The following is a 13,798-nucleotide window of genomic DNA, read 5'->3' on the forward strand; positions in this document are numbered from 1 at the left end:
ACGAATCAAGGATTCAAGATTATCTTGAATCTTTAGTGTGGCAATTCTAGTCTTCCCATCCCTTTTGGGGTGGACGGATGGAGGCGGGGGGTATGGGGGGCCACCCTCATGCTCCACGCGTCCTTCTGTTGGCCCCGGGGGGGTTGGGTGGACTAGTGGTAGTGCTGTCACAATTTAATCTTGTTATAATTGTCATGATATGTTAAAATTTAATAATAAAGCACAATTATTACTATTACTATTACTATTACTATTGTAATTTAATAAAGGAAGGACGGACTAAAAAATGTGTCTTCTTCTTTTTCTTCTTCAAAGTTGTTTTTGGTATGACGATGGATTGAACTGTAACAGGAAGCCAGCCGTTCTGAGAACGAACCTTAAATGTTTAGGATAAAGTTCTAACCAGAGGTTGCCAAGCCTAGTTAGCTTGGCAGGTAGTGCGTCGGGGTAACTAGACTGGGCAAAGAACGCCTATTTTTCAATAGAAAACTGTGCGAATATTATAAATCATCCATTTCTTCAATATGATTAATATTATTTTATCAAGCATGCGTTATTTACACTCATTTCTTCTTTAATTTTATTTTTTCTTTTCTTCTTTGTTTTTGTCTTCTTCTTCTTCACCTCCTCTTCGTGCGAATATTATCTATAAATCATCCATTTCTTCATAATATTATTTTATCAAGCATGCGTTATTTACACTCATTTCTTCTTTAATTTTATTTTTTTTTCTTCTTTGTCTTCTTCTCCTCCTCTTCTTCTTCTTTGTCTTTATCATTTTCCCCCAGACGCGTGATAATTGCATGCTTCGTACATCGTATCGTCCCGACAATGCTCGTAATATCGTATTCGTACATTTCGTATCTTCAGATTCTTCAGTTGATGAAAAACATGTGACCGCGTCGGAGTTATACTTGTGATACGAGAAGTTTTATCGTTCTATTTTTTTTAATTTTCAAACAACACTGACATCGAAATAAACTTGTAAGTTTTCTTTAGTTTTTTTTAGAATTAATTTTATTTTATTGGGTTTAGAGTTTTTAGAGCTGTTTGCAGGAAGATAGAAAAAAAAGTAATGGTTCACTGCGAAGAGCATCCACTTGTAAAATTTGTAGCCAAAACCTAATGTCAGCCCAAAGCAATCACCCTAGCTAGGGCTGACTGAGAGGCTGATGAAAAACGCCGACCCCGGAAAAGAAAAAGAAGAAGAAGAGGTGGGGTGGGCAGCCACTCGGCCCCTGTATTTCGGCTGTTACCCATACTGTCCACAACTCCACATAAATCGTACCATTGCACAAAATCTTCTTACTTGGAAATGGTTTGTTAATTAAAATAATCGATTGCTCAACAGAAGGTACTTACTTCATTACTTGGTCATGGTAATTTTTTTCGTCTTAAATTGCGCCATTAGGAACGTATTTTTGCTAATTCCATTTGATGCCTGCTAATAAAATCGGTGATGCTGTTATGATTAGGTAGGTACTATCTGCTATCTGATTTAATGGACCAGATCGTCTTGGTAAGTCAGGCAAATTGAAACCAAATCAAATTGTCTTTTGCAACAGCTGTCAACTAATAGCTAGGTAGGTAAGTAGGTATCTATTAAACCTTAAATTAGATACCTCCCTGAACGTACTACTACCCTTAGTCCGCTTAAAAGTTACTTTTCGGCAACTCATCCTACCCATTTCTACCCATTGGTTTCCGAGGGTGTCCAATCGAATTGGCCATGCGTTCCGTCTTGCAAAGTGCACTATACTGTTATAGCCATTGTGTACAGTTCCATTGTATTGATGTTACAGTTTAAACATTATGCAATCGCGAAATTATTCCTTGCGATCCATACCGATTCAGTTACGGTATCATTAGTTCATTACTGATGGTGTGATCTCTGATCACTCCGATGTTTTAGTATTGTGAGAAATGAATGGTTGATCTATGATCTCGCTTAATTTGAATCTAATTTATCTAGAACTGTCTATGGAACACTTCATCTAATGTCTTGCCACTGGGCAACAGGCTCATCCTGCTCCTTTGGGGTCCCGTCAGGGCTCTTTTTTCTGGATTTTACAGCTCACCTCACCACTAAGGTCTTATCGTCCCGAAAGCGAAAAGAGAAGGAAGACAGGATAGGAGAAAGCCAACCGTTCCGTTTTGAGAACGAACCTTATCTGTTTCGGATAAAGTCCGCTCCGGGCGGGAATCGAACCCGGGACCTAGCGCTTACAAGGCAGACCCGCTGCCCTTGAAGCTAACTATAACTAGGCTGGCAATATTAGGTTCAACTATGTTTTAAAATTAAAGGCCCCTTGAGCCCTCTAAAGGGGCCTTTAATTTTAAAGCATAGTTGAACCTAATATTTGAAGCATATTTTACATTTAAAGCATAATTTACAATTAAACCATAATTTTAAAGCATATTTTACAATAGTTTTTTTTTTTTTTTTTTTTTCAAAAAAAAAAAAAAAAAAAAAAAAAAAAAAATGAATTTGCAGCTTTCGTCAGGATTGCGTTAGATTTAATGCAGTATACTGTACTGCATTAAATCTAACGTATGTATACTGCAAGTATACTGCATTAAACGTAAAGTATACTGCACCCGCTTACTTAGCAACCTTGAGCCCTGAGTTTACATCCGGGTTCCAGCCCTGCACAACTAATTCCTTATGAAACCAGCACTGATGTGTTTAGCACAATAAAATTGATTTCAACACTCAACTCATCTTTAATTACATACAGGGTGTCCCAATGTTAACGTAACAAACATAAAAGGTTTTTTTTTACCAGGTTAAAAATGTTAAAATAAAAGACTTTTTTCTCTCTCTGTAATACAGGGGTCCGGAAGCTGCAGGGATTCACAGTTGCGCCTAAAAAGATTGATAATATAATCAGAAAGTTTCGAGAAAACTGCAAATCAGACTTTTTCCCATGTACCTACCTATTTGTAAAATGGAAACTATTTTCGTCATCTTTAGAGACAACTGAGATCCTTTGTAGACCAAATTGATTGTTCACAGAAGAAGAAAAAAAAGCCTCATTTTAACCCAATAAGTCACCCCTGTTCAATATTACTGGACACCCTGTCTATTTAGACATTGTATATGAAGTTTTTACGTAAAACTCGTAAAAGTCCAATATGCAATAAGGCAGATGAGAGATGGGTAAACCACAAGGCAGATGAGTAACCACAAGAAGAGGAAACAAAATGCATGTTTCTCATAGTCTCATCATGATTGCATTTGAATTGAATGTGCCTGTAGGATTGTAGGGTACCTACCAACATATTACTTCAGAATGCATGTTTGTAGGATATTGTGCTAAAATTGCAATACAATCAAATTACCTACAAGATCAATAGAATAGAATATAATCAAAAGATATTGGTTTGTTTTTCCCGGAAAGTTCTTGTTCTTATTTTTCATTTTTATTATTACCTACTTATTACCTAGGTATTTATTTTTGTACATGGTCAATCGAAAATTTGACCCGATTACATTAGCTACTTTCCTTCCTATAGGATAAGGAAAGTAAAAATCGACTTGAAACCTAAAGCTCATTTCGCCTGTTCTTAAGAACCAGAAAATTTCAGGTTCTCTAATACCGTAATCATGCACGCATGTAAAAAGTCGAGTGTATCAGCACTAGGTAACGTCAGTTGTATACAACACGTTGCAATACTGCAATTTAAATTGAACTTACCTATAAAGAAATAGCGCAATTTCAATGGTCTATGAGTCTATGTACTCTGAGATGCAAAGATATAAGGTTACCTAGACCACAGGTCTACCAATCTCATGCCGAACTGACCGTAAATCGTTTAGAAACTAGTCCCAGACCGTCTCCAAGCATTCTCGAAGGTAAACAAACCTTGTAGCATGAGATTGTACACCCGGGGCTAAAATAAATAATTATAAAATAATTGAATAGGTAATATTATACAATTACCTATTTATAATATCAGATGTAGAGATTGAATAGGTGTAGCATACCTTTACGTCCTCCAGGTTACTTACCTTTCTAAGTAAAAAATTGAGGAAAAAAACAAACTAGTTATCCAAACTGGTATTAGGTTGAGTAATAGTGAATACGGGTTACTCTCGTTATTGTTTTAATTAAATTTATGCATCTCAAATTGTGTTGTTATTACGTCAATCAGAACAGTACTTTGGTTATCTCAACAGTTGTCACGGCCAAATTGAGCCTTGTTTACCTAAATAAGGCTCAAATATGTTAATACCTATGTATCGATGTTGTAAAGTCCAAGCAGCATTTTTACAAAGTGCCGTGGGAAATAGCCCAGGGTTGATAAAGTTAACTGTATCTATACCTAACCTAGGAGTTGATTGACCGAAGTAAGTACTTAGGTATAGGTACATACCTATGTAAGTAAGTAAGGTCTTAACTTGAATGGACGGAGCAAGGTCTAAGTTTTTACGTGATTTTTCCAGATTTACAATTACTTAGTGGCTCGGAGGTTGGAGTTGTAATCCGGGAAGATGGGGTTCGAGCCCCCGTAACAACATAAATGAATAATAGTGTCATTTTGGGTTGGACATTTTTAGAAAGCATTGCAGAATAGGTACCTACTTTTCACTTACTCGTGGATTTTGGATTAAGTTTGTCAGTTTTTCCGTTATTTCGAACATTTTTTCGGTTATTTTTGATGAAATTCGGTGTAAATATTCGGCACATAATGGACATTCTGCGTTTCACTGGGCCTTTGAGAGCCCCATAGCAGTTTTTTTTTACTTTCTATTCTGAATACGGTTTACAATTCCGTTTTTGAGATGAAATTCGGTGTAAATCTACGGCACATAATGGACATTCTGCGTTTCACTCTTTTTTTTTTTTTTTAGAGTAGGCACCTTAATGTGACCACGCCGTAACAATCACACTACATAATAATTACATTATTTGAATACAATAGGTAATTCACCTTAATACAGTCTAGCACACTGCAGATTTGGCTGTTTATGTATACGTAGGTAACTATGTACTAAGTACCTATGGGACATATAGGTATCTATAATTTGTTATTACCAGATCTATTGTCTTAGTTTTTCGTTCAATATCTAACTTACCATCTCAAGGTCTTGCGGATTTGTTCAAGCATGATGGTGTGGTTATCAAAAACAATTTGTTTACTATCATGATTACCTATATGTAGGTAGGATTACCTACCTACATTATAATAAATGGCTACAGAATACACTTATTCCTATTTTCATAATAGATTACGAATTATTAAGCTGTCGGTCGGGTCTAAAATAGAATGAGAAAATTAAAATTTCCTTTATGTGTTTAAGATGTTTCACAAATTTAATCCAAATGTAACAAACTGTAAATTAGCTATATGTCGTCTTATCAAAAGCGAAGAGAGAAAGAAGAATAGGAGAAAGCAAACCTTATCAGTTCAGGATAAAAACCCGCTCCAGGCGGTAATCAAACCCACTTTCTAGCGCTTAGGAGGTAGACGTGCTACCATCCAAGCTTACTAGGCTGGCTAATTTATATCCGCCCCGGGCGGGAATCGAACCCGCGGCCTAGCGCTTACAAGGCAGACGCACTACCAACTAAGCTAACTAGGCTGGCTGGTTTTGTACTTGCAGTTAGCAGTTCATTCAGATTTTACAGAAATTCACACATTTCATGTCACACATGGCCTTGCTGCTTAGCGTGTAAATAAATAAATAAACACATTTCATGTCAAAGTAGAGTAATGAACTCATGAAATGAGGAGTGAAATCGTAATTCAGAGAATTAGGACAGTTTATACTTAAAGTATAATACGGTTAATACCTCAATATAATTAAGGATATCCAATAAAACTCACCAACAGCATAAAATCCGTGCAGTAAACTTTTTAATGTAAATAAATATAAAACCCTAAAATTTCACATGCATGGACATTATCGGGCCTGCTGCCCTGTGTATGTGGCCCGCGATGTACCTACCAATGTAGCATGTGGACCGAATACACATGGAAGTTGGAAATCCCTCCTATGGGTACTTAGATACTTAGTTACTAATGTTTACCTACATACGAGTAGGTAGGTATTACCTACTTACTTACCATTTTACGTCAACACTCACCATTACTCCTGACTATTATTACCGGCAATAGAGCACCTAATGGACATGCAATTGGTTACTGTCAGATCAATTTATGTTTGCAGTGTGACTATACATTACTAACATATTAGTGGTTGAATGACCTGTAGGACTCAGGCAAAGGGCCCGCTAAAAGTCAAATCAAGGACAAAATCAAGGACAAAAATCAAGGACAAAAATAAGGTGCAAATTTATTTTAGGACTTTGTCCTGTCAGATCAATTTATGTTTGCAGTGTGACTATACATTACTAACATATTAGTGGTTGAATGACCTGTAGGACTCAGGCAAAGGGCCCTTATAAGAGGTTGTTAAAGGTCAAATCGAGGACAAAATCCAAGGTGCGAATTTATTTTAGGACTTTGTAAAATTTCACCAAAATCGAACAAACCGTTCAAATAGTTATGGCGAAGCAAACAGACTTTGTCTGTCTGTAACAGACATAGACAAACTACAGTGAATTACCTATTGTAGGTAATAGAATGTAAAAATAAAAACATACTGCCAGAAAGTAAATTTTACTGTCGTAAATTTTTCAAACTCTGTCTCTTCTGGTACCTATGCATCACTGATTTAGGCTGTAGAGGTGGGGCAGGCTAAAGAAATAGAAAAGGTTCACTGCGAAGAGCATCCACTTGTAAAATTTGTAGCCAAAACCTAATGTCAGCCCAAAGCAATCACCCTAGCTAGGGCTGACTGATAGGCTGATGAAAAACGCCGACCCCGGAAAAGAAAAAGAAGAAGAAGAGGTGGGGTGGGCAGCCACTCAGCCCCTGTATTTCGGCAGTTACCCATACTGTCCAGGAGACCATCACCCCCCCCCCTCGATGTAGCTACACTGCTGGAACAACAACAACTCCTGAACACAGCCAGCCTAGTTAGCTTAGCAAGTCGCGCGTCTGCCTTGTAAGCGCAAGGCCGCGGGTTCGATTCCCGCTCGGGGCCGATTTCATCCTGATGGGATGAAGTTCGTTCTTGGAATGGCTGGCTTTCTCCTACCCTGTCTTCCTTCTCTCTTTGATTTTGGGACGATAAGACCTTAGCAGTTACAGTTTCCTCTGTTAAACCTCTTAAAAATAATAATAATAAAACTCCTGAACTACTATAGTGATTCAACATCACCCTCTACAGTCTTCATAATGCCAATAGTTGCCGGCTTGCGGGCTAAAAAGTACTAAAACACTGGTCATGAACCCAAACATCTGGCATAACGTCAGAAATAAATCCATGATCATCGTATAAAAACACTGGTCATGAACCCAAACATCTGGCATAACCTCAGAAATGAATCCATGATCATCTTATCGTCTGTCCCTTTTAGGTTGAGAATTTTTGAAATCGATACAGATGATGAATCATCATGTCATCAAAAGGCAAAGCAACATTATCACATCCAGGGGTGTTTACGTGATTGTATTAAGTTTAATTTTTTGTACCTCGAAACCGCTGTCGCATTACTGCAAGGAGCTTTTTTACATCCATGCCTTTCAGGGAAATTAATGTTTTGGTGAGAAAAATTTTCACCTCAACCGGGATTGGAACCCAGGCACCTCCGGGCTGAGAGTCAGTGCTCCTAAACACTCAACCACATAGCAGATGGACTGATTATACTGACCTTGTCTAATCCAGCCATTTCACCTCAACAACTCACTCTTTGAACTTTGCTACAGAAATTCTCAAGCTAAAACGGACAGACTATTCTGAGACTCGCAAAGATTATTACTCTTGAACCAGTCTTGGTCTTCGGAAACCAGTTTCTGATTAGAATAAAATTGGCATCACATGGCGGTGATTATGATGGCTTGACTGCATACTAAGTGCGTACACAATGACCTGTAACATACCACCTACTAATTGCGAGCACTTTGTGTCGTAATCGCAAAGATTATTACTCTTGAACCAGTCTTGGTCTTCGGAAACCAGTTTCTGATTAGAATAAAATTGGCATCACATGGCGGTGATTACGATGGCTTGACTGCATAATAAGTGCGTACACAATGACCTGTAACATACCACCTACTAATCGCGAGCAGTTTGTGTCGTAGCATGCCCATCCCGTAGTATGGTTTATCATGGAGTGTATATACAGCACATGGTTGACTGCGGCTCGGGACGGGCCAAATAATCTTGGCTAGAGACCATCACCCCCCCCTCGATGTAGCTACACCGCTAGAACAACCACAGAACAACTCCTGAACACAGCCAGCCTAGTTAGCTTAGTAAGTCGCGCGTCTGTCTTGTAAGCGCAAGGCCGCGGGTTCGATTCCCGCTCGGGGCCGATTTTATCCTGATGGGATGAAGTTCGTTCTTGGAATGGCTGGCTTTCTCCTACCCTGTCTTCCTTCTCTCTTTGATTTCGGGACGATAAGACCTTAGCAGTTACAGTTTCCCCTGTTAAACCTCTTAAAAAATAATAATAATAATAAAAAAAACTCCTGAACTACTACAGTGATTCAACATCACCCTCTACGGTCTTCATAATGCCAATAGTTGCAGGCTTGCGGGCTAAACTCAAAGTACTAAAACACTGGTCATGAACCCAAACATCTGGCATAACCTCAGAAATGAATCCATGATCATCTTATCGTCTGTCCCTTTTAGGTTGAGAAGTTTTGAAATCGATACAGCTGATCAATCATCATGTCATCAAAAGGCAAAGCAACATGATCACATCCAGGGGTGTTTACGTGATTGTATTAAGTTTAAGTTTGATTTTTGTACCTCGAAACCGATGTCGCATTACTTCAAGGAGCATTCTTTACATCCATGCCTTTCAGGGATATTAATGTTTTGGTGAGAAAAATTTTCACCTCAACCGGGATTGGAACCCAGGCACCACCGGGCTGAGAGTCAGTGCTCCTAAACACTCAACCACAGAGCAGATGGACTGATTATACTGACCTTGTCTAATCCAGCCATTTCACGTAAAATTGATTTCAACACTCAACTCATCTTTAATTACATACAGGGTGTCCCAATGTTAACGTAACAAACATAAAAGGTTTTTTTTTACCAGGTTAAAAATGTTAAAATAAAAGACTTTTTTCTCTCTCTGTAATACAGGGGTCCGGAAGCTGCAGGGATTCACAGTTGCGCCTAAAAAGATTGATAATATAATCAGAAAGTTTCGAGAAAACTGCAAATCAGACTTTTTCCCATGTACCTACCTATTTGTAAAATGGAAACTATTTTCGTCATCTTTAGAGACAACTGAGATCCTTTGTAGACCAAATTGATTGTTCACAGAAGAAGAAAAAAAAGCCTCATTTTAACCCAATAAGTCACCCCTGTTCAATATTACTGGACACCCTGTCTATTTAGACATTGTATATGAAGTTTTTACGTAAAACTCGTAAAAGTCCAATATGCAATAAGGCAGATGAGAGATGGGTAAACCACAAGGCAGATGAGTAACCACAAGAAGAGGAAACAAAATGCATGTTTCTCATAGTCTCATCATGATTGCATTTGAATTGAATGTGCCTGTAGGATTGTAGGGTACCAACATATTCTTCAGAATGCATGTTTGTAGGATATTGTGCTAAAATTGCAATACAATCAAATTACCTACAAGATCAATAGAATAGAATATAATCAAAAGATATTGGTTTGTTTTTCCCGCACAAGAAGAGGAAACAAAATGCATGTTTCTCATAGTCTCATCATGATTGCATTTGAATTGAATGTGCCTGTAGGATTGTAGGGTACCTACCAACATATTACTTCAGAATGCATGTTTGTAGGATATTGTGCTAAAATTGCAATAAAATCAAATTAATTACCCACAAGATCAATAGAATATAATCAAAAGATATTGGTTTGTTTTTCCCCGAAAGTTCTTGTTCTTATTTTTCATTTTTATTATTACCTACTTATTACCTAGGTATTTATTTTTGTACATGGTCAATCGAGAATTTGACCCGATTACATTAGCTACTTTCCTTCCTATAGGATAAGGAAAGTAAAAATCGACTTAAAACCTAAAGCTCATTTCGTCCATTCTTAAGAACCAGAAAAATTCAGGTTCTCTAATACCGCAATCATGCACGCATGTAAAAAGTCGATTGTATCAGCACTAGGTAACGTCAGTTGTATACAACACGTTGTAACACTGCAGTTTAAATTGAACTTACCTACCTACCTATAAAGAAATAGCGCAATTTCAATGGTCTATGAGTCTATGTACTCTTCGAAAATTTGACCCGATTACATTAGCTACTTTCCTTCCTATAGGATAAGGAAAGTAAAAATCGACTTAAAACCTAAAGCTCATTTCGCCCGTTCTTAAGAACCAGAAAATTTCAGGTTGGTTCTCTAATACCGTAATCATGCAAGCATGTAAAAAGTCGATTGTATCAGCACTAGGTAACGTCAGTTGTATACAACACGTTGCAACACTGCAGTTTAAATTGAACTTACCTATAAAGAAATAGCGCAATTTCAATGGTCTATGAGTCTATGTACTCAGAGATGCAAAGATATAAGGTTACCTAGACCACAGGTCTACCAATCTCATGCCGAACTGACCGTAAATCGTTTAGAAACTAGTTCCGGACCGTCTCCAAGCAGTCTCGAAGGTAAACAAACCTTGTAGCATGAGATTGTACACCCAGGGGTAAAATAATTATAAGTCTAACAGATCGCAGCAGTGGTACCGAGAAGTTCATGTATCATATGTGATACGGTATGAACTTAAGGGTTAAACCTGTAGTACACACATACGTACATACATACGTACATACATACATACATACATACGTACAGACCATGAGACAAACCGGTCTTGAGATATTTTGTATACAACCTTTTCCCATTTAAACCTGTGGTACATACATACGTACAGACCATGGGACAAAAACTACTTTTTTGTTCTACTTTTTCCCATTTAAACCTGTAGTACGTACGTACGTAACGTACAGACCATGGGCTAAAAACCACTTTTTTGAATCAGGGTCAAAACACGGATATTTCCAACCTTTCCCGATTTTGAAAATTTGGACCGATTGCAATACTTTCATTACTAGTATAGCTCCGCTATACTGTTAGTAATAGAATGTAATAAAAACACAGGGAATTTCGCTTCTAAAAATGTCCTCTTTTGCTCAACATGCGGTTTATAATGTAATAGGGTAATTAATTAAATAGGGTGTTGTTGCGTGAATTTTCTGTAATAAATTCACTTTGAGTAAATAAATTTCAAATTGAGAAAGCCAACCTTATCAGTTCAGGATAAAAACCCGCTCCAGGCGGGAATCAAACCCACTTTCTAGCGCTTAGATTCTAAGCCTTCTAGGTAGACGTGCTACCATCCAAGCTTACTAGGCTGGCTAATTTAATAGGTTTTGTACTTTATTTTTATTTTATTTTATTTTTTTTTTTTTGAAGAGGTTTGACAGAGGGAACTGTAACTGCTATGGTCTTATCGTCCCGAAATCGAAGAGAGGAGGAAGACAAGTTTTCCGTTTTTGAGATGAAATTTGGTGTAAATCTACGGCACACAATGGACATTCTGCGTTTCACTGGGCCTTTGAGAGCCCCATAGCAGATTTTTTTTTCCTGAATACGGATTACAATAAGTTCACTGAGTAATTTCCGAGTATCTACAATTTACCGAACTGCTAGTATAGGTAAACCCCATCTTCTTCTTCCTCCCGGTTGTCCCGTTGCTTTCTACTAGTAAATCCGCTATCTACCTACTAGTAAATCCGCTATCTACCTACTAGTAAATCCGCTATCTAGCAGTTCAGATTTATGTGGCGTATGGTACAGGTGGGCCAATAAATGGTAAGTTTTTTAGGTGGGCGAATAAATGGTACACTTACCCTACATTATTTGAATACAATAATTCACCTTAATACAGTGTAGCACACCGCAGATTTGGCTGTTTATGTATACGTAGGTAACTATGTACTAAGTACCTATGGGATATAGGATATAGAACCCCATCTTATCTACCTACTAGTAAATCCGCTATCTACCTACTAGTAAATCCGCTATCTACCTACTAGTAAATCCGCTATCTACCTAAGTACCTACTAGTAAATCCTATGTTGTTACATTATTACATGCAAGTTCAGAACAACAGAACCACGATTTGGTCATTGAGATTTCATCTTTCAAAAGTTCAGCAACATTTCTCCTCCTTTGTTTCAGAAAACTTGTTCAACCTCAACTCTGACCATCTACCTACTAGTAAATCCGCTATCTACCTACTAGTAAATCCGCTATCTACCTACTAGTAAATCCGCTATCTACCTACTAGTAAATCCTATGTTGTTGCATTATTACATGCAAATTCAGAACAACAGGACCACGATTTGGTCATTGAGATTTCATCTTTCGAAAGTTCAGCAAAATTTTTCCTCCTTTGTTTCAGAAAACTTGTTCAACCTCAACTCTGACCACTTGTTCCACGGGAATAGATTATTTGAACACATACCGACGTGTATAATTGCCTATTAGTTCGGACTTCAATTGTCAATATTATTTACCGGTAAGTAATAATTAAATTCGCCTTTAAAGGTGATTTTGTCATAATCAGAACTTAAACAGATCATAGGTACATGAATCTCATATCTGAAGTCAATTTCTTCCATTAACTTCACTGAAATCTTGTTTCTTCTGTTTATGTGAAAGATAGGTTCATTACAGGTCAGTCTGCTCTATGTATTTCTGAACAAAAAACCCTGAAAATATATGAAACAACACTCTAACTAAATTACGAAATGGGATCGAAAAAAGCTCAGTACTCTTAGTTCACTCCCTCACGAAGGCTAACTAGGTTTTTTTTTTTCAGCAAAAAAAAAAAAAAAAAAAAAAAAAAAAAATTTGCACTTTTTAGTTCACTCCCTCACGAAGGCTAACTAGAAAAAAAAAAAAAAAAAAAAAAAAAAAAAAAAAAAATGAATTTGCAGCTTTCGTCAGAATTGCGTTAGATTTAATGCAGTAGGTATGTAAGTACGGTTATTACTCATTACCAAAAATAAAGTTTGCTGAAAAAATAATGATAAAAAAAGACACGTGAGTGACAAACATTTCACCTTCCAAGGCCATGGTTATCAGACATTTCGCCATCTCGTCTTTCTCTCCTGGGACCCTAACCTTCTCATTGTCCCAATCCTAACCGAGGCTGAATCTACCCCCAAATAGCCACCAACACGTGATATCCTGGTTGGGGGAACGTTAAACAGAGAGAAGACTAGCGTCTGGCTGTGGGATTATAAACAGGGAGCAGAACAGCTAACCCTAACCAGCCTAGCAAGCTGACAGTTCCTCAAAGGGTTTTCTCCGCTTTTAAAGACCAAGCACAAGTCCTCACGATGGTTGACTGCGGTTCAGGACGAGCCAGCCAATTTAACATGACTAGAGCTAGAGACCATCACCCCGGTGTATAGCAGATACAAAAAGACATCTTTTCTTTATTCTGCTATCGCCATTCGGCGAAAGCTAAAGCCGCTACAACAACATTATTATCTACTAACACACAAAGAGCTCCGGAACCCTGCAACTATTAATAAAACATAGGTACCTATTTAGAGATTTTTTTCTTAGAGGTTTTATGATATTAGAGGGAACTGTAAGACCGTAACTGCTACAAGGTCTTATCGTACCGAAAGCGAAGAGTTTAAGAAGACATAAAATCCGCCCCGGGCGGGAATCAAACCCGCGACCTAGCGATTATAAGGCAGA

The 13,798-nt window shown here is 37.7% G+C and overlaps 1 protein-coding gene across 4 annotated transcripts in view; it reads left to right on the forward strand.

Annotated features, from left to right (window-relative positions):
* Positions 1–795: 795 nt before the first annotated feature.
* LOC103515384 overlaps positions 796–13,798 on the forward strand; it is a 31,931-nt gene continuing 18,928 nt past the window's right edge. For 2 of the 4 annotated variants that reach the window (XM_026828096.1, XM_026828094.1), the window contains exons 1-2: positions 800–984; positions 12,486–12,602. The gene's annotated coding sequence lies outside the window, so the exon portion shown is untranslated. Of the gene's footprint in view, positions 985–12,485; positions 12,603–13,798 lie in introns of all 4 variants that reach the window. The other 2 variants (XM_026828097.1, XM_026828095.1) reach the window with 2 other exon arrangements.

Source organism: Diaphorina citri, unplaced genomic scaffold (assembly GCF_000475195.1).
Source record: "Diaphorina citri unplaced genomic scaffold, Diaci psyllid genome assembly version 1.1 scaffold1329, whole genome shotgun sequence".
Lineage (NCBI taxonomy): Eukaryota > Metazoa > Arthropoda > Insecta > Hemiptera > Psyllidae > Diaphorina > Diaphorina citri.